This window comes from Oryctolagus cuniculus, chromosome 9 (genome assembly GCF_964237555.1).
Source record: "Oryctolagus cuniculus chromosome 9, mOryCun1.1, whole genome shotgun sequence".
Lineage (NCBI taxonomy): Eukaryota > Metazoa > Chordata > Mammalia > Lagomorpha > Leporidae > Oryctolagus > Oryctolagus cuniculus.
The window spans coordinates 60,583,976-60,610,954 of NC_091440.1; the positions used below are offsets into that span (position 1 = coordinate 60,583,976).

General features: G+C 46.7%; 1 long non-coding RNA gene and 1 pseudogene across 1 annotated transcript; both read right to left on the bottom strand.

Annotated features, from left to right (window-relative positions):
* Positions 1-16,803: 16,803 nt before the first annotated feature.
* On the bottom strand, positions 16,804-25,588 carry LOC138843788 (uncharacterized). The gene is made up of 3 exons (XR_011378778.1): positions 25,187-25,588; positions 17,686-17,727; positions 16,804-17,208 (listed from the first exon to the last, which is right to left on the bottom strand). It is a non-coding gene; the product is annotated as an uncharacterized lncRNA (long non-coding RNA).
* Positions 21,017-22,278, bottom strand: LOC100353018 (YEATS domain-containing protein 4-like; annotated as a pseudogene).
* Positions 25,589-26,979: the final 1,391 nt, after the last annotated feature.

Here is a 26,979-nt window from a genome sequence, read left to right on the forward strand (position 1 = left end):
GCCATTTGGAGAGTGAACCAATGGATGAAAGATCCGTCTCTCCCTCTCACTGTCTGCAACTCTAACTCTCAAATAAATAAAATCTTTAAAAAAAAATTAAAGCTATACTGCTAGAATGAGGATGAGAGATTGCCAATATCAGATGCAGACAGCTGGATACCTAGGACTATTGACCAGGCCTGTAATGCATGCATTTATACTTTTCTAAAAAGATTTGTTTATTTGAAAGACAGTTACAGAGTGAGATGCAGAGAGAGAGAGAGAGAGAGAGAGAAAGAGAGAGAGAGGTCTTCCATTTGCTGGTTCACTCTCCAAAGGGCTGCAACTGGCCAGAGCTGGACCAATCCGAAGCCAGGAGCCAGAAGCTTCTTCCAGATTTCCCATGCAAGTGCAGGGGCCCAAGCACTTGGGTCATCCCTCGTTGTTTTCCCAGCCACATTAGCAGAGAGGTGGATTGAAAATGGAGCAGCCAAGACTCAAACCTGCACCCATATGGGATAGCGACACCTCAGGCCAGGGTGCTATAGTGCCAGCCCTGCATTTATACTTGTTATAATTTATGCCCTGCGAATCATGTTGTCTAATGTGCTTATTTAAATTCTATCTTTTCTTAGAGTCCCAGAAGTATACTTGGGAAAATACCACCTCTTGGGGCCCAGCGCTGTGGTATAGTGGATAAAGCCACTGCCTGAGGCACCAACATCCCTTATAGGTACTTGTTCAAGTCCTAGATGCTCCTCTTCCAATCCAGCTCTCTGCTATGTCCTGGGAAATCAGTAGAAGTTGTCCCAAGCCCTTGGGCCCCTGCACCCACATGGGAGACCCTGAGCAGTCTCCTGGCTTTGGATTGGCCCAGCTCTGGCCATTGTGGCTATTTGAGGAGTGAACCAGAAGATGGAAGACCTTTCTCTGTTTCTCCTTCTATCTGTAACTCTCTCAAATAAATAAATCTTAAAAACAAAACAAACAAAAAACCTCTTAGCTACTCAGAACACTACAGGTTATCCTATGTGATAAAAAAAATCAGACTCAAAGATATTTGTTACACAATTATCAACTTCTTCATGCATCCAGACATTGGCATATTTTTTAAAGATTTATTTGAAATTCAGTTACATGGTGGGGGGGGAGAAGGGGGAGGGAGGGAGGGAGAGAGAGAGAGAGAGAGAGAGAGGTCTTCATCTGATGGTTCACTTCCCATTTGGTCGCAACAGCTGGAGCTGCGCTGATCCGAAGCCAGGAGCCTCAAGTTTCCTCTGGGTCTCCCATGTGAGTACAGGGGTCCAAGGACTTGGGACAACTTCTACTGATTTCCCAGGCCATAGCAGAGAGCTGGATCAGAAGTGGAGTAGCCGGGTCTCAAACTGGTGCCCATATGGGATGCTGGTGCTTCAGGCCAGGGTGTTAACTCACTGCACCACAGTGCCAGCCCCGACATATATCTTAATACAAACATACATGTCCCTCCCATTTGGAGAATTTTTTTGGAATTTTTTTCCTTGAAGTATAACTCATGGTAATCAAACCAATGTTTATCAATGATATTGTGTGTCTATTGGGATTGATGAGTATTCTCTACTAAAAAAATCTTGGTGTAACACTGACCTGATTAAGCCATGTGTCTGTTACAACGCCACATGTTACTGTTTATCTATTGCATTTTTGTGGATGGACATCTATCTCACCTAAATTCTTCCAACAGTGGCCTAACTAAAAATTCAATAGGGAGGAGATGCATCCCTATCTGCAGTCAGAGTTGGCTCCAAGAAGCCCTCTGGCCAACGCTGATCACCTTGTATTTGGTGATTACCCTAAGACTACTACATTTTCCCCAGGACACTCAACATCTCTGGCTAAGTATCCCGCATCTGAATTCTACTCAGATGATTACACCTCAATGGAACCAACCTTGTTGGTTGGCAGATAACCCAGCGTTGGTCAGACCATGTAAAATGAAGCACCAGGGGGCCCGCATTAGGAATACAAGGATGGGTAGAAGCAGCATTGAGTGAATACTGTTATGATGGGAGAGCAATGTCTCATAGAAACAGGAAAGTTTCTTGTTTCATAATACAGTGAATTTGTACTAAGAAGGAATATCAATGAACACCTGTATAAAAAGAAAAATATCCAATAAATGACCTAACAATGCACCCCCAGGACTTGGAAAAAAATAAGAGCAACTCAAAGTTAGTAGGAAAAAAGAAAGATCAGAGCAGAAATAAATGATACTGAGACCAAACCAAACAAAAAAAACCCCACAATAATCAATGGAGTTGGTTTTTGGTAAAAATAAAATTGTTAAGCCTTTAACTAAGACAAGACTCAAAATTGGGGATGAAAAAGAGATATTATAGCTGATACCACAGAAATACAAAGAACCATTAGGGACTATTACAAAAAACTATATGCCAACAAATTGGAGAGATTACATTTCTGAATGTACATAACTTACCAAAATTGAATCATAAAGACATAGAAAACCTGAACAGACCAGTAACATAATGAGATCAGTGATCAAATAAGACTGTCAATAAAGAAAAGCCCACCATTTCTTGGCTTGATCGCTGAACCATACCAAACTTTTTTTTGAAAAAAAGATTGATTTGAAAAGAATTGCAGAGACAGACGGACATAGACCCAGACCCAGACCCAGACCCAGACCCAGACCCCTTCCATTCACTGATTCACTCTCCAGCAATGGCCAGGGCTGAGCTAAGCGGAAGGCAGGAATTTCATCCGAGTCTCCTATATGGGTGGCAGAGCCCAGGCCTTTAGCAGGGAGCTGGATTGAAGTGGAGCAGCTGGGACATGAACCAGCGCCCATATGAGATGCTGGCATCACAGGAGGCAACTTTACCCACTATGCCAAAATGCTGGCACCAGTGTACCCAACTTTTAAGGAAGAACTATCACCAATTCTTCTCATACTCTAAAAAGTTGAAAAGGAGAGAATGCTTCCAAACTCATTCTACAAGGCCAGCAATACCTTGATTCCAAAACTAGACAATGACATAAGAGCAAAACACTATAAACCACCATTCCTGATGAAGATACAAAAATGTTCAATAAGATGTTAGCAAATCAAATCCAACAACACATCAAAGAGACCACTCATGATCAAGTGAGATTTATCCCAGGAATGTAGAGATGTTTCAACATATGCAAATCAATAATTATTTCTACCATTCATTCTGTTGATGTATCAATAGATGCAGGAAAATAAATAAAAATCAATATTCAATGATTGAAAACCTTGAACAAATTCTGTATCAAAGAAACATACCTCAGTGTAACGAAGGCTTATTTGGCAAACCCACGCCAGCATATTTTTTTTTTAATTTTTTTGACAGGCAGAGTGGACAGTGAGAGAGAGACAGAAAGAAAGGTCTTCCTTTTGCCGTTGGTTCACCTCCAATGGCTGCCAGGGCCAGTGCGCTGCGGCCGGCGCATTGCACTGATCTGAAGCCAGGAGCGAGCCAGGTGCCTCTCCTGGTCTCCCATGTGGGTGCAGGGTCCAAGCACTTGGGCCATCCTCCACTGCACTCCCGGGCCACAGCAGAGAGCTGGCCTGGAAGAGGGGCAACCGGGATAGAATCTGGCACCCCGACGGGGACTAGAACCCGGTGTGCCGGCACCGCAGGCAGAGGATTAGCCTATTGAGCAGCGGTGCCAGCCTCCAGCATATTTTTTTAAAAGGTTTATTTGAAAGTCAGAGTTACACAGAGAGAGGAGAGGCAGAGAGACAGAAGTCTTCCATCCACTGGTTCACTCCCTAGATGGCTACAACGTTCAGAGCTGTGCCGAAATTAGGAGCCAGGAGCTTTTTCCAGGTCTCCCACATGGGTGCAGGGGCCCAAGGACTTGGGCCATCTTCTACTGCCTTCCCAGGCCATAGCAGAGAGCTGGATAGTAAGTGGAGCAGCTGGGTCTCGAAGTGGTGCCCACATGGGATGCCAGTATCACAGGTAGTGGCTTTACCTGTCACACCACAGCACTGGCCCCACAACATCAGATTGAATGGGTGAAGCTGAAAGCATTTTCTCTAAGATCTGTTATTCAACATAGTACCGCAGGTTTACCCAGAGCAACTGCATAAAAGAAATGTCATAAAAATAGGAAAGGAGGAAGTTAAATTAGCCTTTTTTCCTCCCAGATGACATGATTCTATGTATAAATATAAATTTAAAGACTCCACCGGGCCGGCACTGTGTTGTGGTGGCCTAAACCTCCACCTGCAGTACCAGAATCCCAAATGGGCACCAGTTCTAGTCCCAGCAGCTCCACTTCTGATCCAGCTCCCTGCTAATGCACCTGAGAAAACAGTGAAAGATGGCCGAGTGCTTGGGCCTCTGCATTCAAGGTGGGAAACCTGGAAGAAGCTCCTGGCTCTTGGCTTTGGATCAGCATAGCTCCGGCCATGTGGGCCAACTGGGGAGTGAACCAGTGGATGGAATTTCTGTCTCTCCCTCTAACTGTCTGTAACTCTACCTCTCAAATAATATCTTTAAACAAAAAAGACTCCACTGGGGACTATTAGCACCGATGAACAAATTCAGTAAACTTGCAGGATACAAAAATCAACATACAAAAAAAATCAGAATTTCTATATATCAATAACTAATTCACTAAGACCTTAGAATAATCCCATTCATAATAGATATAAAAGTTAAAATACTTCAGAATAAATTTAACCAAGGATGTGAAAAACTTTTACAATGAAAATCACAAGACAGCAACAAAAGAATTGAAGACACAAAAATGGAAAGACCTCTCATGTTCATGGATTGGAAGAATTAAAATGTCCAAACTATCCAAAATGGCTCACAGATTCAATGACAAGATACCAATGACATTCTTCACTTAACTAGGGAAAAAAATTCCAATATTCATATGGAAGTACAAAGTCCCTGAGTAGCTAAAGCAATCTTATAGAGGACAAGGCTAGAGACATCACAAGACCAGATAGTAAAACATACTGCAGGGGCCAGCGCTGTGGCGTAGAGGTAAAGCCACCACCTGCAGTGATGACATCCCATATGGGCTCCAGTTCAAGTCCCAGCTGCTCCACTTCCGATCCAGCTCCCTGCTATGGCCTGGAAAAGCAGTAGAAGATGGCCCAAGTCTTTCTCTGCAACTCTCTGCCACTCTTTCAAATAAATAAATAAATCTTAAAAAAAAAAACAAAAAACATACCACAGACCAATTGCAACCCAGGCAGTGTGGTACTGGAAGATGGGCCAATGGAACAGAACAGACACCCCAGAAATGAATTCAGGCATCTACAGCTAACTTTTTGGACAAAGGCACCAAAAGTATCCACCAGAAAAAGGACAAGGTCTTCAACAAATGATGTTGGGAGAATTGGATATTCAACATACATAAGACCCTCACTTGATCACCTGGCTCTCACTCTATACAAAAACCAACTCAAAATGTTATCAAATATCTAAATGTAAGACCCCAAACTATGCAACTAATAGAAAACAGGAGAAACACTTCAAGACATTGGTATAAGCAACGATTTTTTTGGATCACACCTTAAAAGTAAAAGTAGACAAGTGGGATTATAGCTAACTATGCAGCTTCTGCATAACAAAGGAAGGGACCACCAATAGGAGAGGAGAAAATATTTGCAAACTATGCATCTAACAAAGGGCTACTGTCTAGAATATATGAGGAATTCAGAGAACTCAAAACAGCAAAAGAAAAAAATATCAAACAATTCAGTTAAGAAATAGGCAAACATTCTGAATAGACATTTTTCAAAAGAAATACAAATAGCAGACAAACACTCAAACTACTCAGTATCACTAGTCATCAGGGAAATGCAAATCAAGACCACAATGAAGCATCATCTCATTTCACTGCAGTTAGAATGTCTTTCATCAAAGACAAAAAATAACACGCTGAGAAGGATATTGCAGAAAAGGGAAACCTTACAGACTGCTGGTGGGAATGCAAAAGTCAGAATAGTCATTATTAAGAACAGTATGGAGGTAACAAAGTGTGTTGGTCTTTTAAGTGGTTGGCAGGCAGTAACACCTTCAAGATGAAAAAGCTTTTAAGCTTAGGTTGGGCTTGTCCTGTCCCAGCTTTTATCAAGCCGATGTGTTAAGTAAATTCTTACATTTTGATGTTGCAGGGGTTAGAATGACAGCTGATGGTTGAACAGGAAGATCGGTGTGTAAATGTTGGTTGCACTTGTGTGTGGGAACGCCTGTCATTCTTACCCGGTAGAGAAGGCTCTTTCTCTTCCTCTTCAAGAGAAACAATTTGGATTCTAATGTATCGCTGAAATCTGTGGCAGATGTCAGAATGTGCTGTTTATGAAGCCAGGGGTGGCCAGGACAAGGCGTTTAATTGGTTTTCTGGCCTCTGGGAAGTTCTCTGAAGAACAGAAGGATGGGGCTGGTGTTGTGGCGTTAACAGGTAAAGCTGCTGCCTGCCACATCTGCAACCCATGTGGGTGCCAATTTGAGTCCCAGCTGCTCCACTTCTGATCCAGCACCCTGCTAATGTGCCTGGGAAAGGAGTGGAAGGTGGCCCAGGTGCTTGCACCCACACGGGAGACCCAGATTGTGGGGAGCAACTCGGACTATACTGTTACTGGAATTAAGACTTATTCTATGCATCTGCTCTCCCACAATATGGCGCTGGGAGAGAAGAAAACAGCTTCTACACAGCTGCCTCCAGTTCAGCCAATAAACTGTAGGACTTGCTCCTGATTGGAGGAGAGCAGCGTGCTCGGCGTGTGGGCAGCCGAGTTAGGATTGGCAGAGGAGGACTATATAGGAGGAGAGAGACGGCATGGTGGTGTGGGTTGGTTGGAGAGTGCGTTGGAGAGTTTGCGGGGAAGTTCGTTACTTGGTTCTTATTTCTCTACTCATTCTTGCTTTGGGAGTTTGCTGTTTACTTATTCTTACTTTACTATAGAAAGGACTTGTAAAAAAAGGGACCAACAAGCGGAGGAGCAGCACAGATGAAGCTCCTGGCTTCAGCCTGGCCCAGCCCTGAAAGTTGCGGCTCTTTGGTGAGTGAACCAGCAGATGGGAGCTCTCTTTCTCTAACTCTGCCTTCCAAATAAAGTAAATATTAATTAAAAAAAAAACAGTATGGAGGTGCCTCAAAATACTAAAAATAGATCACATGAACCCAGATATCCCGCTTCTGGGTATTTATCGGAAGGAAATGAAAGCAGCAGCTGAAACAAACCTGTACTTCAATGCTCATTGCCGCACTATTCATCATAGCTAAGATATGAACCAACTTGGGTATCTATCAATATATGAACGGCTCAAGAAAAGCGAGCATTAATCAACTGTAAAAAGGAATGACATTCCAAACAGCAAAATGGGTGGAGCCGGAGGTCATTATATTCAATGAGGTCAATCAGACCCAAAAGACTGCCTGTTCTCTGTAATATATAAAAACTAAGTGCAAAAAGTTATATTCGATCTGAATCTAAAAGTGATTAGTAGGGGCTGGGATAAGGAGTGGGAAGGGAGATTGGATGATGGGTACCAAACCCCAGTTGTGCGGTGGTGCTAACAGGACGGCAGGGTGAGGACGCCTCACCACTGTGTATTACAGTGTAAAGACCTGGGAGACTCCAAACACAAAACAGACATAAGGAAACGGAAAGGCTAAGTTGCCTGGAGTGCTTGGGTTATGCTCTGCATCTGTGTTGAAATATTACAACATAGGCCAGCAGCTCACTAGGCTAATCCTCCGCCTGCGGCGCCGGCACACCGGGTTCTGGTCCAGGTTGGGGTGCTGGATTCTGTCCCGGTTGCTCCTCTTCCAGTCCAGCTCTCTGCTGTGGCCAGGGAGTGCAGTGGAGGATGGCCTAAGTGCTTGGGCCCTGTACCCGCATGGGAGACCAGGAAGAAGCACCTGGCTCCTGCCATCGGATCAGCGCAGTGTGCAAGCCATAGCGGCCACTTGGGGGGGTGATCCAAAGGAAAGGAAGACCTTTCTGTCTCTGACTAACTCTGCCCGTAAAAAAAAAAAAAAAAAAAAAAAAAAAAAGGCCGGTGCCGCGGCTCACTAGGCTAATCCTCCGCCTGCAGTGCCGGCACCCCGGGTTCTGGTCCAGGTTGGGGCGCCGGCTTCTGTCCCGGTTGCCCCTCTTCCAGGCCAGCTCTCTGCTGTGGCCAGGGAGTGCAGTGGAGGATGGCCCAAGTACTTGGTCCCTGCACCCCATGGGAGACCAGGAGAAGCACCTGGCTCCTGCCATCGGATCAGCGCGGTGCGCCGGCTGCAGCGCGCCAGCCGTGGCGGCCATTGGAGGGTGAACCAACGGCAAAAAGGAAGACCTTTCTCTCCGTCTCTCTTCCTCACTGTCCACTCTGCCTGTCAAAAAAAAAAAAAAAAAACATAGCTCATAAAATTTCCAAGTATTACATGACAATTAAAATGTTTTAAGAGAACTTTATTTTTTTTTAAGAGTAGAACTTTAAAATAAGACCAAAGTAGAAAAAAATGAGGACAATGAATAGAAAGTAGTTCCTATCTATCAAATCTAGCATCTATCATAGTATTTTTTTTTTTGAAAAATGCTGTGTGAGTTTTCACCACAACACTGCCAGAACTCACAATTGGAGGTGTTTTTTTGTTTGTTTTTTAAACAGACAATGAGAGAGAGAGAGAAGTCTTCCTTCCGTTGGTTCACTCCCCTAATGGCCGCAACGGCCAGAGCTGCACCGATCTAAAGCCAGGAGCCAGGTGCTTCCTCCTGGTCTCCCATGCGGGTACAGGGCCCAAGTACTTGGGCCATCCTCCACTGCCTTCCCGGGCCACAGCAGAGAGCTGGACTGGAAGAGGAGCAACCAGGACTAGAACCCGGCGCCCATATGGGATGCCGGCACCGCAGGTGGAGGATTAACCAAGTGAGCCACAGCAATGGCCCTGCATCTATCATAATCTGCAATGTCCAGTTCAGTAATCCTAGTCACATGTGCCTTTTGAGTGCTGAATGGTAAATCTTATTTTTAAAAAACTTAACCAGTCCCAAGTGGCTAAAGGCTGCCATATTCTACAGTGATGTAGGTCTCAAAATTCTCCCCAGAAGGGGCCTTGACTTGAGATTCCTCCATTTACAGGGCTGTCTTTTCAGATCTTGCAGGGGAGGCATGTGTGCCAGTAGTAGTCCACTTACCTGGTCACCGGTTGACATCCAGTTACTTAGCTTGATTCTAAGTTCCCTAAGGTCACCAATGTGGTCTTAAAAAATATAATTTTGGGCTGATGCCGCAGCTCACTTGGCTAATCCTCCACCTGCGGCGCTGGCACACTGGGTTCTAGTCCTGGTTGGGGTGCCAGATTTTGTCCCGGTTGCTCCTCTTCCAGTCCAGCTCTCTGCTGTGGCCCAGGAAGGCAGTGGAGGATGGCCCAAGTACTTGGGCCCTGCACCTGCATGGGAGACCAGGAGGAAGCACTTGGCTCCTGGCTTTGGATCAGCGCAGCGCGCCTGCTGTAGCAGCCATTTGGGGGGTGAACCAACAGAAGGAAGACCTTTCTCTGTCTCTAACTCCGTCAAATATATATATATATGTATATATATAATTTTGGGGATTGGCACTGTGGCACAGTGGGTTAAAGCCCTGGCATCCCATATGGGTGCTGGTTCCAGTCCCAGCTGCTGTACTTCCGATCCAGCTCTCTGCTATGGCCTGGGAAAGCAGTGAAAGATGGCCCAAGTGCTTGAGCAAGTGGGAGACCTCTTTTTTTTTTTTTTTTTCCAAAAAAAGATTTATTTGAAAGGCAGAGTTACACAGAGAAGAGAGGTGGGGTGGGGGTCTTCCATCAGCTGGTTCACTCCTCGATTGGCTGCAATGCTCAGAGCTGCGCTGATCTGAAGCCAGGAGCTTCCTCTGGGTCTCCCACATAGGCACAGGGGCCCAAAGACTTGGGCCATCTCCCATCTTTTTAGGGGCTGGCACTGTGCTGTATCAGGTAAACTCGCCATCTGTGGTGCCAGCATCCCATATGGGTGCTGGTTCACATTCCAGATGCTCCACTTCCAATCTCTCTGCTAATGAGTCTGGGAAGGCAGTGTAAGATATCCAAAGTGCTTGGGCCCCTGCATCTATGTGGGAGACCCAGAAGAAGCTCCTGGCTTCGGCCTGGCCCAGCGCTGGTTGTTGTGACCATTTGGGGAGCGAACCAAAGATGGAAGATCTGTCTCTCCTTCTCTCTCTGTAACTCTGCCTTTCAAATAATAATAGTAATAATAATAATAAATCTATTTATTTGGAAGGCAGAGGAACAGAGAGAGTCTGGAGAGATGGAGGTCTTCCACCTGCTGGCTCATTCCCAAATGCCCACAACAGCTAGGGTTGGGCACCAAAGTCAGGAGCACAGAACTCCATCCAGGTCTCCCATGTGGGTATCAGGGAATCCGGTACCTGGGCCACCTTCTGCTGCCTTCCTAGGCCCATGAGCAGGAAGCTGGACCAGAAGAGGAGTAGCCAGAATTCAAAGTAGCATTCCAAGTGGTGGGTTAACCTACCAGGCCACACAAAAATGGTTTGAAATCCATTCAGTTTTCTCATAATGTGAATTTTCCACCAACTTTTTTTTTTTTTTTTTTTTTTTTTTGACAGGCAGAGTGGACAGTGAGAGAGAGAGAGAGACAGAGAGAAAGGTCTTCCTTTGCCGTTGGTTCACCTTCCAATGGCCGCCGCGGCTGGCGCGCTGCGGCCGGCGCACCGCGCTGATCCGATGGCAGGAGCCAGGAGCCAGGTGCTTTTCCTGGTCTCCCATGGGGTGCAGGGCCCAAGCACCTGGGCCATCCTCCACTGCACTCCCTGGCCACAGCAGAGGGCTGGCCTGGAAGAGGGGCAACCGGGACAGAATCCGGCGCCCCGACCGGGACTAGAACCCGGTGTGCCGGCGCCGCTAGGCGGAGGATTAGCCTAGTAAGCCGCCGCGCCGGCCTTCCACCAACTTTTTAAGCCCTCTCATGTGTGCAGCGTGACCATGCAATACTCATAAGCAACGTATAATGACCAGATCAGGAGAACTGGCGTATCTGTCACTTCAATCATTTCTGTGGTCCGTCTTTAGTATGAAAGACGCAAACTAGCAGAGAACATGGTGAGGAACGCGCACAGTCACTAAGTACGCCACTAGTCTCTCATTAGCCCTCATTCACCCCGTGGAAGAGGTCTTCTCGGATTCGATGGCACCAATAGGACAGATGCTTTTCCCTGGGCTCACAGCTGCTCCATACAGACCAGGATCGAAACTCACTCCTTCCAGCTTTGAGCCAAGCACCTCGTCCCTTTCTCTCGGTCATGATTTGTCTGATCCCATGTGTGCTTAAAGTCTGGTCTCACTAAGCCTATACCAGGTGCTACATGTGTTCCTTAATATTTATTTTCCAGTTAAACACACTTGGTTAACACAAAATTCAGGGCAGCAATCACTTTTGTGAAACTGATGTGTGTAGTTCATTGTTTCCCCACTAGAGGGCACGCTTTCCAACTCAAGTTTATTTTTCTGAGTTCTTAAAAATTAAGGTAACTATTCATGGACCTGAACTTTAATTGTTTCAAATAAGTTAGATTCTCTCCATGTGCTGGAAGTGTATGCGATTCCTCCTGATCCAATGTATCCCCATGCTAGTTGCCCTCTGCCAAGACAGAAAACCGCTAGCCAGCTGGCTTGTTGGAGGGCAGCAACTTTGTACTGGGAGGACCGGGGACTGGTCTCAGGCAGGCCACGCCTTCCCAGGACCCCCATTCCTCACCGGTAGAGTGAGGAGGCCTTTCTAAGTGACAGTATGCCCTGTCTCTGTGTCCTGAAACTACAAGACCCTGAGGGGGAAGCAGTGTGTGAGACCCCTTTTGCTATCCACAAGTACCTTCGCTGGCACAGAACGAGCCCAGTTCCTCCTTCTGCACTCAGCCTTCTGTGTCTTCCTCTGCAGCTTCATCCCAACTGTGGTTCCAAATATGTGGGGGAAATTTGCCTCTGTACTGAATGCGTACAGAATAGTTTCCTGATCACCATTCCCTAAACAATATAACCATCATTTACCTAGCACTTACAGTGCAAAAGGTGTTGTAAATAATGTAGAGGTGATTCAGAGGACACGGGAGGATTATGTGGATTCTATGTGATCCTGCACTGTTTCTTATGAGACCAGAGCATTCACAGAGTTTGGAATCTGAGGAGGGTTCTGGAGCCAGTCCTTTGTGGATACTGGGGAGTGATGGAACACTCAGCACAGAACACTTCTTTGATGAGATATGTGGCAGTACGTTCCACAGGGACACTGGTGTTTTACCATTCAGTCCAATTCTGCCCCTACCTGCTGGAAGTTAGTATCAGATCTCACAGGTTCAGGGCTCGGTCCCACAAGACTGCCCCCATTTCAGACGCCAACTGCAAGTGCAGGCCTCCAGGACCTCTAATGATGAGCCTTCAACAGGTGACTCCCGTGCCCTGCTCCTTGGGAGTGATCATTTGCTAGAACAGCTCTCTGAATTCAGGGACACAGCTGTGCACCAGCTTAGTGCAAAAGATAATACAAAGGATACAGACGAATGGCCAGAGGAAGCAAGAAGCACCTATGGCAAGGTATGTGGGGAGGGCTGTGGGGCTTGCCTGCCCCCTCCCAGTGCCCCGCCCTGCTATCCCACCTCCTCCTGGTGCTTAACTACCCCAAACCCTCCCAACTCCATCCTTTTGGCAACAGTGATGAACTGGACATTTAGCCCACCTCCCCCTCCCTAAAGGGGCAGTGGGGCGCAAAGTTCCAATCCTCTAATCCCTTGGTTGCTTCGCCTGGTAACCAGGACCCATCCGGAGGCATCCAGGAGCCCCCCACCCCCCACTCCCCAAGTCATATCATTAACATACAAAAGCACACCTGTGGCGTTGGAGATGGGGCGGGGGGTGGTTAGGGTGCTGTGTGCCAGGAAGCTGCACAGGGTCAGAGGTACTGCACATTTCTCACATATACTACAGCATCACAGCCCCCCAGAGCACAGGCACTTCTGTGCCCTTGCAGCCTCCCCTCACTGAGGGAGTAGGGCCAGTCACGGATTTCTTCTGCTCGCTGTTTGCAGTCACCATCTAAGATTTGCAGCCGCATCCATGGGGCATCTGTTGACGGCAGTCTTGCGGGCTGAGTCCCGAGGTGGTGTGGTGCAGCACATGGCAAGACAGGCTTGTGAACAGAGGGAGAAACCCATGGTGAGCCAGGAAGTAGAGAGATCTGCTTAAACACATAGCCCTCTCCTGCGACCGGCCTCCCCAAGGGCACGCCCCGCCCCGTGCTGAGGGCCTCCCACCACCCCACCTCCAGAATACCACAATTAGATTCCCCTGGCTACCTGAGTCTGGGAGCCATCCAGGGATCTGGCTGTGTGCCTTGCTAAGGAGTGCGTCCCAGTACCAGTGCACACCTTCCCCACCACCCCCAGGGAACCTGCCACAGCCTCGCCCCTGCGCGGTGTTCGTCAGCTGTTGTCACCGGCAGAGCTGAGGAACTCAGGCTCCTTCGAAGGGTTTTCAGCTGCTCTCTACTCCTCCGCACCGGGGAGAGAGTTTAATTGGGAGCACGCGGAACCACATCAGTGAGGGCCTCATCTAAGCTGGGGAGAGGCACCTTGCAGTCAGAGCCCGCCCTGAGAGCAACAAGAGGTTTGGGTCGACTTAATTCTCCACTTACCAGAGGAGTCGTTGGGTTGGCAGAAAGCCCAAGTCTCATATCTACACATTGTGAAATGGCAGGGACTGGGGTGGGCATGGGTGGCAGCCAGAGCCTCGCGCCGGCTCCCCCCACAGCCTCAGGGAGCCTGCATCCCTTTTCTCAACAGAACAGCCACCCTGAACCTCATACAGCGCATCAAAAATTGTGAATGCTTATATGAAAACGAGTGTAAAAGGATAAAAACTCAATGGATTTAGAGAAACAAAAAGGAAATTGTGGCATGTTAAGATTTGTTCATTTGAAAGGCAGAGTTACAGAGAGAGAGTGAAAGACAGAATTCACAATATCTTTTGAATGCAACAGTGTGCAAGTTTCAGGTGTTGAGAATATTTGATTACTTACAATGGGAGCCAGACTGGAAGATTCAAGTCAAGTATTCTAACCTTGTATTTAAATTTTTTTTTTCATAGCTCCCAGGGACTCAGAAAATGAGCCAAAGAGAGGGAGAAGCCGAAGTCAGAGACACGTGGCGACAGATGAGAGACCTTGGGGCTCTGTTTGTCACCTGCTGTCTCTCACCTACAGTCACTAGTGTTTGAAACACAAATGTTGCCAATACATCTTTTTCCCTAATTTCCTACTAGTCTTTGAAGTTGCCATTATCGCTACCCAGATCCACCTGTTCAGAACATAGGAGGCAATCCCCAGGGCTAGCTCATGAGAGGTCTGAGTGCTAATGGGGCCCAGGGCAGGTGTGTGGCACAGAGGTTAAGATGCTGCTTGGGGGAGGGGTCCATATCCCATATCAGAGGGCCCACGAATGAATCCTGGCTCTGCTTCCAATTCTAGCTTCCTACTAATCTACACTTTGGGATGTAGCAGATGGCCCAAGTACATGGGTCCCTGCCACTCAAACAGGAGACCCAGATGGAGTTCTGGGCGCCAGGCTACAGCATGGCCCAGCCCTGGCTGTTGTGGGCATTTTGGAGAGTCAACCACTGGATGGAAGTTCTCTTTCTCTGTCCTTAAATAAAAATAAATGAAGCTTAAATAATGGACCTATAGAAGCACTGTTCCTTAGGGTGTATCTACTTTTCTTTTTCTTTTCTTTTTTTACAGGCAGAGTGGATAGTGAGAGAGAGAGACAGAGAGAAAGGTCTTCCTTTTCTTTCTTTCTTTTTTTTTTTTTTTTTTTTTTTTTGGACAGGCAGAGTGGACAGTGATAGAGAGAAAGAGAGAGAGAGAGAAAGGTCTTCTTTTGCCGTTGGTTCACCCCCCAATGACCTCTGCGGCTTGTGCGCTGCGGCTGGCGCACCATGCTGATCTGAAGCCAGGAGCCAGGTGCTTCCTCCTGGTCTCCCATGCGGGTGCAGGGCCCAACAACTTGGGCCATCCTCCACTGCCCTCCCGGGCCATAGCAGAGAGCTGGACAAGAAGAGGAGCGACCGGGACAGAATCCGGTGTGCCGGTGCTGCAGGCGGAGGATTAGCCTATTGAGCCGCGGCGCCGGCCTGTATCTACTTTTTTAAATGTATATTCTTAAGAAGTTACAGGCAGTTTGACTTCCAGCTCCTCTCCTGACCCCTATCATTTCTTGTCCTTTAATCCAGGTGGAGGAAGTGCAGGGAGGTGAGAGCTGGGGCCAGGGTGTAGGGCAGGAGGGTGGGGCATGGAGAAAAGAAGTCACAAGCGCTGGCTCAGTCTTGTGTTACCACGTAGTGGTTTGGCTTCGGATTTCTGCAGAGTAAAATCTTCCTAGTAAGCAGTGGTGTAGAGAGAAAACAGGTAAATGTATACAAAAAGTCAGTCGTACGCTGGTGAGTGTTTAATAACTGGTTGGGGAGGGGTTGGGAGGCAAAGCCCGACACGGACACTTTGCTGTTTCTTGGGCATAAATACTCCAGTTACCACCGATGCCCAGCCGCCCGCTGCACATCACCAAGAATGAGCTGGGCAGTTGGGAAGAGAAGGCACGAATGGCTCCTGGAGCCTGTGGGACCCAGCTCCACATTACCTCCACTAGAGGGCGCACCCAGAAGGCTTGAAAAACTCCATCTTCATGAAAGGACTGGTTAACAATAAGAAATCCATAGCAAATTCCAGGTTGATAATTTTTTTTTCCAATCCTAACCTTCATATAATTTAAATAGCACATAAAATCCTATTTAAATAGGAGGATTCAACAAATAAATGCCAAGTATCGTTTGAGGGAATGGGAGGCCTCCATTAAGAGAGAGATCAAGCTCAGGTGAAACGCAGGAAATCCTACTAACATTTAGGATAGAATTGAAAGCTGATTTTTGAAACTAGGTGGCTGGGGGAGACTAGGGAGGCATGCATCTAATTTTTAAAGTTTATTAATTTTTATTTTATTTGAAAGAGAGAGAGAGAAAGCTCTTCCATCTGCTCGTTTACTCCCCAAATGCCTAAGAAAGCCAGGGCCGGGCCAGGCTGAAGCCAGGAGCTCAGGACTTCAGCAGCGTCTCCCACACGGGTGACGGAGCTCTAACTACCTGGAGGTTGCCCTGGAAGTCAGAGAGAGCCAGGACTTCAATCAGGCACTGCAACTCCAGGTCCAGGTGGCCCAAACTGCACCTTACCTGCTGCACCAAGTGCCCACCCGGAAGCCATCCATCTTGGGATCACTGCCTTGTGTCCCCAGGGATGCTGGTAATCCAGAAGAAGCCTGTGTGAAAGCAGAAATGCGGCCATCTCTCTCAGAGCTTAGTTTCAACTATTGAACATACATTTATGTAAGTGGAATCGCAGAATCATGATAGTTTAACTTTTAGTTTTTTGAGGAACTGCTATGCTGTTCTCCATGGTGGGTGCATCACTTTTCAGTCCTACCAACAGGTACAAGGGTTCAGATTTCTTTACACTTCACCAACACTTCTTTTTTTTAACATATAACTACGATGATCAGTATGGGGTGGTAATAAGTCAATTCCAGAAATACAAATAATCCACGATTCCACTCACTTGAGGTGTCTAAAACACTCAACTTGCTGAGATCAAAGAGCATTATGGTGGGTGCTGGGGCTTCAGGAAGGGAGAAATGAGCAGTTAGTGAGTGGGCGTGAAGGTAGATCCCCCATTGTGTTCTTACAGCAGAATGAAACTAATAAAGAACCAAATCAAAATAAAGTCATTTTTAATGGTAACATAATGTTCCATTATGCATAGCACAATTTACCATACAGATTTTTTAGCAATAGATATTAAGATTGTTTCAATTGTATAAAAGTCAGCTTACAGAGTTTCCTTTGCTTCTTTTATTTTTTTGATGGTACTTAAAAATTTTTTTTAAAGATTTATTTATATATTTGAAAGAGTTACACAGAGAGAGGAGAGAGAGAGAGATTGAGAGAGCAAGGTCTTCTATCTGTTGGTCCATTCCCCAGTTGTTCGCAATGGCCGGAGCTGTGCTGATCCGAAGCCAGGAGCCAGGAGCCAGGAGCTTCTTGCAGGTCTCCCACATGGGTGCAGGGGCCCAAACACTTGGGCCATTTTCCACTGCTTTCCCAGGATATAGCAGAAAGCTGGAACAGAAGAGGAGCAGCCGGATCTCAAACCAGCCCATATGGGATGCCGGCCCTGCAGGCGGTGGGGGCGGGGCGGGGAGCTTTACCCACTACGCCACAGCGCTGACCCCATGTCACAATCATCTTGTAAGGACAACTTCATGGATGCAAACTACAGAGCAGGAAAGCCACCAGCACCACTGTTCCATGCATGTTTATTGGGACAGATAAACAGAAGAGTTTTTTTGGGGGGGGAAAGACATCCTCAAATCTACCTCACCTGCTTTTCCCACCTCTACCATCAGCTACTCTGGCCTGGTAGGGAATTTCTGCCAAGTAGGGGAGCAGGCAGGCTTAAGGTTATAGTCAGGATTCCACCTGCCAATCTGAATCAGAAACGCAGGCCCAAGAGGGGGCGTCTCAGGGCATCTTGTGCTGCTGTGACAGAATACCCAAGCCTGGATCATTTATAAAGAACAGAGGTTTATTGCTCACAGTTTTCGGGGCAGGACTGCCAGCATCCGGTGGGTCTCCGAGCTGTGACATCCCATGGTGGAAGGCAGAAGAGTGGGGGAGACAGAGAGGGGACGGAAGTGACTGCTTTATAACAAAGACGCAGCCATGATAAGGAGTCCACTCCTGCAATTATAACATTCATCCACTCGTGAGGGCAGAGCCCTTGTGCCCTAATCATGTCTTAAAGATCGCACATCTGAAGATAGGCACTGTGGCACAGCGTGTTAACGCCCCAAATGGCCATGATGATGGGGCTGGGCCAGGTGTAAGCCAGGAGCCAGGAGCTTCATCTGGGTCTCCCACGTGGGTGCAGAGGCTTCACCGCTATGCCACAGTGCTGGTGCCTCTCAATAGTTTAAAAGAAAAAGCACCACCCATAAGGGAAGCCCCACTGCCGTCCTCACCCCCACCCGCCTTCCTCCTCATTACCCTGGTTCCCCATCCCTCCCACACATCCCTCCTCTGGGGCCTGCGCTCCTCCCTCCCTCCCTTGTTAACACACTGTCACTATTTCTCTTTCCTTGCCCTGCACCCATACAAATGATTTTGTGCCTCAGGCTCTCTCCTGTGTTGATAGTTAACTTCGTCTCCCCTCCTGTGTTGATAGTTAACTTCGTCTCCCCACCAGGCTGTGAGGTTCCAGGTGTGTTTTCCCGTGTCCCCTCAGGCACCTGTACCCCTCAGTGCCTGGCACTGTGGCCTCAGGAGGAGCCCTGTAGTTCCTGATGGCAGGACTGAGCGGCTGTTTTTCAGGGCTGGGTTATTCTCAGCTTGGATCTCCCAGTGTCTCCCTTCTGCAGCCCATGGATGGCCTTTGTGCTTTATTTCTGCATTTTTGTTTCTACCATCGACGCTGGGGAGAAGAAGGGTGAGGACAGGCTATGGCCACTGCTCCTGTCTTTGGAAGCATTGAACATTCGGTGATGTGTTTGGACTCTGTGCCTTTAGTTTTTATTTCCTTTCATTCATAAAACCAAATTCCCAAGCCTTGAAAGACCCTGAAAGTGGTCATCAGAGGCTGTGTCTTCAGGAATGGAAGGGACTCAGATTCTTCTGGGAACACTCAGCAGGGCGGGCCTGTCAAGACGGAGGTGACAGGAGTTATGGAGAACCCAGGCAGGTGTGTGGGAGCAGTTTCCAGGGTGTGCGATGGAGTTGGTGAACGGCGGGGGATGTCTTCCTCCATCTTTCTTCTATGGCCAGGCCGCTAGCCACATTTTGGAAAACATGGCTAGGATATTGGCATCTGTTTTTCTGGAAGTGGCAAGAACACCAGGCCGGCACTCATTTTTCTGTAGGGTCTTCCTTATTGGCCTGCCTCCATCTGCGTAGTCCTAAATCCTCATGCCACGTGTTAGGATGAGATTACCTTCAGTTGAACAAAGAAGGTCCCATGAGACCAAGGCTGAAGACCCTGCCCGGATTCTGGCCATAAGTGATGGGCCTGGGATTAAAAACTGTCCTATGTAGGGCCGGCGCTGTGGCTCACTTGGCTAATCTTCCACCCGTGGCACCGGCATCCCATATGGGCGCCGGGTTTTAGTCCCGGCTGCTCCTCTTCCAGTCCAGCTCTCTGCTGTGGCCCTGGAAGGCAGTGGAGGATGGCCCAAGTGCTTGGGCTCCTGACCTGCATGGGAGACCAGGAGAAGCACCTGGCTCCTGGCTTCAGATCGGCACAGCGCACCAGCCGTAGCGGCCATTTGGGGAATGAACCAACGGAAGGAAGACCTTTCTCTCTCTCTCTCGCTCACTGTCTATAACTCTACCTGTCAAAAAAAAAAAAAAAAAAAAAAACAAAACTGTATCATGCAGCCTTTTGTTACTGCAACTCAATGCCTAAAAGAAGCTACTTATGAAGGAGGTCTCACAGCCAGGACTGGGTGGGCCCCACGGGCGTGGCTCTCTGGTGAGGCTGCAGGATAGCAGTGGGGGAGGGTGTGCAGAGGAACGGTCACACGGAGACGCTGGCTCATACAGCCAGCCCTCTCCTGAGAACTGGTTTCTGAGGGCTCACCCCACCAATGACCTGCGGGCATCGCACTAGGCCCCCCACCTTTTAAACACCATAAGTGGATCAAGTTGTCACCACCAACTTACGACTTGAGAATTTGAATGTCCGCGTGAGTTGCAGAGTCAAATCCTATTCAAGCTGTAGCAGAACCCGTGCTGTGGCTTCCTTCCCCAGTCTAGCTTCTTCCTGGTTCTGCTGATGCTAGCGACACAGACAAGTATTTCCCAAAGGGAGCCACCTGTGCTTAGAGGCGCTGAGCTCTGGCCCTAACTCCCAGCAAATCACTTAGTAGGGCAAGTGTTTCTTCGTTTGAGACCTTCTTTTAATCCTTCTAACTGGGAACAGCTAGGATAGCCCTAGCTGCCCCCAGCACTTGCTGATCTCTGTTTTTAACAGACAGGTGGTCTTCAGCAGCCACAAGTATCTCTAAATCATATTTTATAGCGTTTTGCTTTTTTGAATATTTACTTGTAAGTCTCTCCTTTTATGGCAGATAATATTCATTTTACTTTTATGACAGTACTATAAATTTCTCAATTACATAATTTTTTTCAGGGTCTGTAAACTATATTTATTGACTATGTACTGGGCACACCATATACAAGACAGGTAACATGGGGGCCGGTAAGAACTTGAAGAAATTAAATACACAGGCTAATTTTACCACTAATTCTTTTTTTTTTTTTTTTTTTTTTTTTTTGACAGGCAGAGTGGATAGTGAGAGAGAGACAGAGAGAAAGGTCTTCCTTTTGCCTTTGGTTCACCCTCCAATGGCCGCCATGGCTGGCGCGCTGCAGCCAGCGCACCACGCTGATCCAAAGGCAGGAGCCAGGTGCTTCTCCTTGTCTCCCATGCAGGTGCAGGGCCCAAGCACTTGGGCCATCCTCCACTGCACTCCCTGGCCACAGCAGAGAGCTGGCCTGGAAGAGGGGCAACTGGGACAGAATCCGGCGCCCCGACCGGGACTAGAACCTGGTGTGCCGGTGCCGCTAGGTGGAGGATTAGCCTATTGAGCCATGGTGCCAGCCTACCACTAATTCTAACTACTATAGAAATACACACAAAATTTGTACAAGTTATTCTTCATAATGAAATTTTGATGCCTGTCAAAGGACAATAACCTACACATATACTAAAATAAAAATATTTTAAAAATTGTGCTTAACATCATAGAATTTCCCTAAAATGGGTTGGCAAAATCCTATGCAGGACTGATCCTTAATGTACACGTATTTCCCATTAAAGATTGCTTGAGTAGAACAAATACTTTGACCCCATTGCTGAGAACCTAGTCAACAACTACATGCACAGTTCCTCTAAGAAACATCACAGCATTTTCATTAAGTCCTTTTCTCCATCAAAGTCCACCTTCTTTTTGGCAAGTTCTCTTCAAAGCCATTTATATGTCTTTTGTCTGATCATTTTCCTCAAGTTTCCTGATTTCATTTTTTAAACAATTTATAGTTTCACGATTTGCTTTTAATCTCTCCTTCAGCTCTGCAATTTCAAAGCTTGTTTTTTTTTTCTTGGCAGCTTCTAATTTTTCTCTAGTTTTCACTTCAAGTTCTGCAAATTCTGTTTCATGCGTATAGGCTCCTAATGTTAGCGGACACGATGTTGTTAATAATTGTTGCATCATTGCTGTTGGATCTTGAAATACCATTGTGGGGAGCAACTCGGACTAGACTAAGTTACTGGAATTAAGACTTATTCTATGCATCTGCTCTCCCACAATATGGCGTTGGGAGAGGAGTAAAAACAGCTTCTATACAGCTGCCTCCAGTTCAACCAATAAACAGCAGGACCTGCTCCTGATTGGAGGAGAGCAGCGTACTCGGCGTGTGGGTAGCAGAGTTGGGATTGGTGGAAGAGGACTATAAAGGAGGAGAGAGACAACATGCACCAGGAACATCTAAGGGGAACATCTATCTGAAGGAACATCTGAGCAGCCCCCGAGAGAGCTGGCCGGCGGTGTGCCGCTCCCCCGCGGAAGTGGAGAAAGTGGCAGGGGGAACCGCCCTTCCACGGAGGTGGAAGGGACGGTAGCCAACCCGGGAAGAACCAGCAGCAAACCCGGGGAGGGCTGAGCAGACAAAAGAACAGCGCAGGGTCCTGTGTCGCTCCTCCACGAAGAGGGGGAGCGACAACCATTTCATCACAGAACTCTGAAACCACTGTCTTTTTTCCCAGTATTGCATCCGTGTCTGATTGAAATAGTTTTAATAAATGATACAGGGTTACAGGTCTTTCATTAGGGGCAATAAAAATATCTTGATGATTATTTCAAATTCACTCCATCCTGTTTCGGTAATTTCATATGGAGGCTTAGTAACAACTCTTAAAGGATTGCCATAGCTTTCATGCAATTTAAATTGGATTTTCTTCACATATGCCGACATATCCTCATTTCTATATGGCTTTACACACACCGTCCACTGATGTGTGTGCCCATCTTCCAAAATATCGAGCGACGTTACCATAAACTACTGGTTTAACAATAGTTACTCCCTTTACTCTCCCGCCGGAGTCAGGCCCAAATTCGGCCTTTCTCTTGAACATAGTGTCCCACGGAAAAAGCCGCCCCTGCCAGGGAAAGAGACCGGGGCCGGCGGGGTCGCTGCTCCCCTCCGAGCACCAGGTCCTCCCGCGCGGGCGCAGGCGGAGGCTTTCCGGCGAAGGGAAGGCGAGTCCCAGGGGCTCCAGGCGCTCAGCAGCCGCCAACCCTTCGAGGTGGACGCCGTCCCTGAAGGCCATTCAGCCCCGACGCGGGAGGAGGGCAGCGCGGAAGCTCAATTACATAATTTTTAAGGTGAAAAAGAATTTAGATTATGCAAAAAACAAAAGTGTAAGTTCAACAAATAGTGCTGGAGTAAGTAGATAAGCCATACATAAAGAATGAAGTTAGAGCCCTTGCTCACACCGCACCTAAAATGAATTCAAAATTAGACCCAGACATGTGAGCTTAAACTACAAAACTTGTAGAAGAAAATGTTGTAAATTCTGCAGCCTGGGATTAGGCGATTGTTTCTTAGGGAGATAAAAAGCACAAGAAACAACATGGATAAACGACTTCATCAAAAGTAGCAACGTTGAGTTTTGTAGGAATAAAATTACTAGGTTAAATAATGGCTCTATGATTAACATCTTGAGGAACTGCCAAATTATTTTCCAAAGTAGCCATATATATATATATGTATGTATATATATGTATGTATATATATGACTTGTATTCCAGATATATGAAGCACCTTTACAACTCAATGATAGAGAGAAATAATCCAACTAACAAATGGGCAAAGGATACAAATAGCTATCTCCCCAAAGAAGATACAGAACAGACCAATCAGCAAGCACATGATTGACGCTAGAAATCATCAGAAACCAGGGGAAATATGGAAAAGGAAACCGCAGTGAGCTGCTACTTCATAACTCTGATGTCTGTCATCAAAAAGACATAACAAGCATTGGCAAAGTTGCAGAGAAATTGGAACCCTTTATTCAGTCCTGGTGGGACTGTAAAATGATGTAGCTACTTTGGAAAAACAGTTTGGTGGTTCCTCAAAATGTTAGTCATAGAGCCATTATTTAACCTAGTAATTTTATTCCTACAGAACTCACGACATATGTCCACATAAACGTTCACACACATATGCTCAGAGCAGCATTGTTTAGAATAGCCGATGAGTACAATCAACACAAAGTTCTAACACTTGAAGAGTAGATACATTAAATATGGTAAATACACATAATGGGATGTTATTTGGCAATAAAAAGAATGGAGTACTGATACATGCTACGGTATGAATGAACCTTGGAAACATTGTAAGTGAAAGAAACCAGGAACCTGCAATGCGATTTCATCTATATGGAATTCCAGAATAGGCAACTTGTTAGCGATGTGAAGCCCATGACATTCCTGGGGCTGAGGGATGTGTACGTGTTGGCCAGGTTGTGGGAAGAAAGGGCAGCAGCGGCTAGTGGGGGATGGGCATGTCTTTCAACTGGATTGTGGTGATAGTTGCACAACTCTGAATATACAAAAAATATTAAATGGTGAATCACACTGCAATACGGCTGTTGCAAAATGTCATACAAGTAGTAAGTGGACACGATAGCATTTGGGCTGAGTGTAGATATCTGAAATGCTGAGAAACTAAATTGGAGCCTGACGTTCCTCAGAGAATCTCATGTACCACCCCGGAGACAAACTGTCCATGCTTCCTTTTTATTCTCTGTCGTGTGACTCACAGCCACAAGCAAATCAACTGAATTTTGACCTACACTGGTGGGTGCATTACTCAATCTGATTAAAAATATAAGAGCAAAATATAGGTTGGCAGCTGAGGTGCTGACAGTTGCAAAAGCAGCCATCTAAAATACACATTGGACCACTGCCTGGCAGGCAGGAGCAAATTTATGTCATAAGGCAGGTTTATGTGACATGTTGTGCCCTGAGTGCTTTCATCCATGAACAAACAAATGGATCTGCTTCTCTTTCTATGTGGAGACAAAAGCCTGGGGGAGCCGACCACATGCCTGGTACCCTCAGCTATCTCTGAACAATCAATGTGTCTCATAGGATTTCTGGAGAGTTGGTGCCAGTGTGATTCTTACTGTGACAGTCTATTCTCTTAAAAATATATGTTTAAAAGAATGGATTCCACATTAGAATCAGTTCACCGGGGTTCTGTATATAACATTTGTAGATTAAATAAGAACCTTTAATAAGTAATCGGGCTTTCTTCGAAAGCCTGCCTGGGACGACCAGCCCCTTCTTGGAACTGTGGAGCAGGCCCTGTGCACCTCATTGCCATGGCCAGCAAGCTGGGTGCCTCCACCTGCCGGGCCACAACGGATCCCACAAGGAGGAAAATCCAGGCTGGGTCAATCAGGGATTGGGAATCTGGGATCAGGATTTCGAGTTCAGTTTATTTTTTCCCTGAAATAATTTCTATTACATAGTAGGTTTACTATAGATAATGTTAATCCATTGTATATGTCTCTATATAAAATGGTAGGAACCTGGATGGCATAATTTGAGGAGATATGTTTACCCAGACTGGACACACAATGTAAACACGCATGGAAACATCACAAGGTACCCCATACCTATGTACACTGTATATGCAACTGTTATAATTCGTCTTTTTTTTTTTTTTCCAAAATAGGCCACATTTTATATGTGTGTTGTACCACAACAAAGAGAAAAGAATGCAAGCTAGACATTGCTAATGGGATTTGATTTGTGGAGTCCTCAAGGGAGCCCAAGGCGGTGGGTGAGTACAGCAGGGTGTTGACCAGTTATGAGACACTGGGAATGAGTTTGATTTCTCTGCCTATTTCCAATTCCCCTGCTGCATTCTTCCACAGGCTTAGAAGATCAAACCAGAATACATTTTCAAACACTCCCGCAAACCACACCAAACCACACCAAACCAAACCAAACCAATCCAGCATGGCAGACTTTACCTGGAGCAGAGCAAACTTGTGCACTCTCTGGGTGGAAGGAACTTTCCAGCAAAGTCTTTTCTCCTGGACTCCTTGTCCCCAGTGACTGCTATCACTGCTGCTGGGCTGGCTTTCTTGGGCACAACCCGTAGACCTGCGAGAGCTTTCGAGATGGTTTGGTTTTAGGTTCCTTTGAGCACCTAATGACAAGGAGTTAGTGCGCCAAGGGTTACGGAGGCCCACCCTGGGTGCTGAGCAATTTCAGCTGGACAAAAACGCTTGCTACCAGAGCAGCTGCCGCCAGTGGGAGGCGACACCAAGTAGGCCTGCCCTTACGGGTGTTCCTAGAAGCTCAATTCAAGTAGAGGACAGGCATGCAGTGTAGTTAGGATGTTTCCAGTTTCAGGTGTCAGGAAAGCTCAAAACACAAGCCATCCTAGCAAGCGTAAGCACAAAGTGAACTTACTGGTTCTTTGTAGTTGGGAATTCCAGACACCTTGGGTTTCAGGCAGTGCTGGATTCAGGCTTAAAGAATATCAAAAAATCAGTTGCTCTCGGTCTCACTACTCAGCCGTCCTCTAGGCTCTTTGACTTTCCCACGGATGCTTCCTTGATTATCGGCGTTAGCAATTTTAGGAAGGGAGGGAAAGTTTTTCTCTTCCAGGATCTACACCAAGACTCCAAAAAGGACCCTGCCTCAGTCACAGACACACCTCCTCTGCACGGGCCGCCCGCACCTTCCGGGTGGGGACGTAAGGATATGCAACTGACAGCCTGGGAAGGTGGGAAAAGTTTGCATCCTGCAAAGAAAGATTCTGGTCACAAGGAAATGACAGATGTCTTCTGTAGATGGATGGTTGCAGTTCAGGGTGAGGAATTGTACACTGGGGACATAAACGGGCCCAGTAGTTCTCCTGGGCAAGTCTCACGTAAGGCCAAACAAAGCTTCATAAAACACAGGCTGCTTAGTGACAGGGTTTTAAAAATCAGACAGGAATGCTTATTTTACTAAACATAGTATCAACAGCTCAATGGCTACAGTCTTTCTTGTTGTCTTATTTCTAGATCCAAACACAGTGTCTGCCTATCTGGGGAACTCAACAGGTATTTGTTGAATTGGAATTTTAGAACAATAGCAGAAGTTCCCATTTAGGGGCCAGTGTTGTGCCACAGTGGGTGAAGCTGCCCCCTTTGACGCCAACATCCCATATGAGCATTGGTTCAACTCCTGGCTGCTCAGTTTCCAATCCAGCTCTCTGCTGATGCGCCTGGGAAGGCAGCAGCAGATGACCAAGTGCTTGGGCCCCTGCCACTCATGTGGGAGATGGGGATGGAGTTCCAGGCTCCTGGCTTCAGCCTGGCCCAGCCTGGGCTGTTTCAGCCATTTGAGGAGTAAACCAGTAGATGAATATCTCTGTGTCTCTCTCTGTAACTCTGCCTTTTAAAAAAGTGAAATAAATTTTTAAAAACAATTTTCCATGTAGACCAAGATTTAAAGAAATCGAAGCACAGAAAGATCATGGTGACACGTTTAGTTTTCATTTTGCTGTATGCCTTCAGTGAACTTGTACATGGAGGCTCAGCTGTAAATAACACCAGGACTCAGTTTTATATCATTTTTGTCACAAATATCTGGCAGATTTGTTTTTGTTAAGTTCTCAGACTTTTTTGTCCCATCTCAAATGAAACATGCATAGGGGAACACAATGCAAACTGTAAAATTCTAGAGAACTGTAAGCCGGTTTTATTATTCAGAGCTCATTCTTGTGATAACATAAAATTCTTAAAGAATCCTAGGGTATTATTAGTCTGCC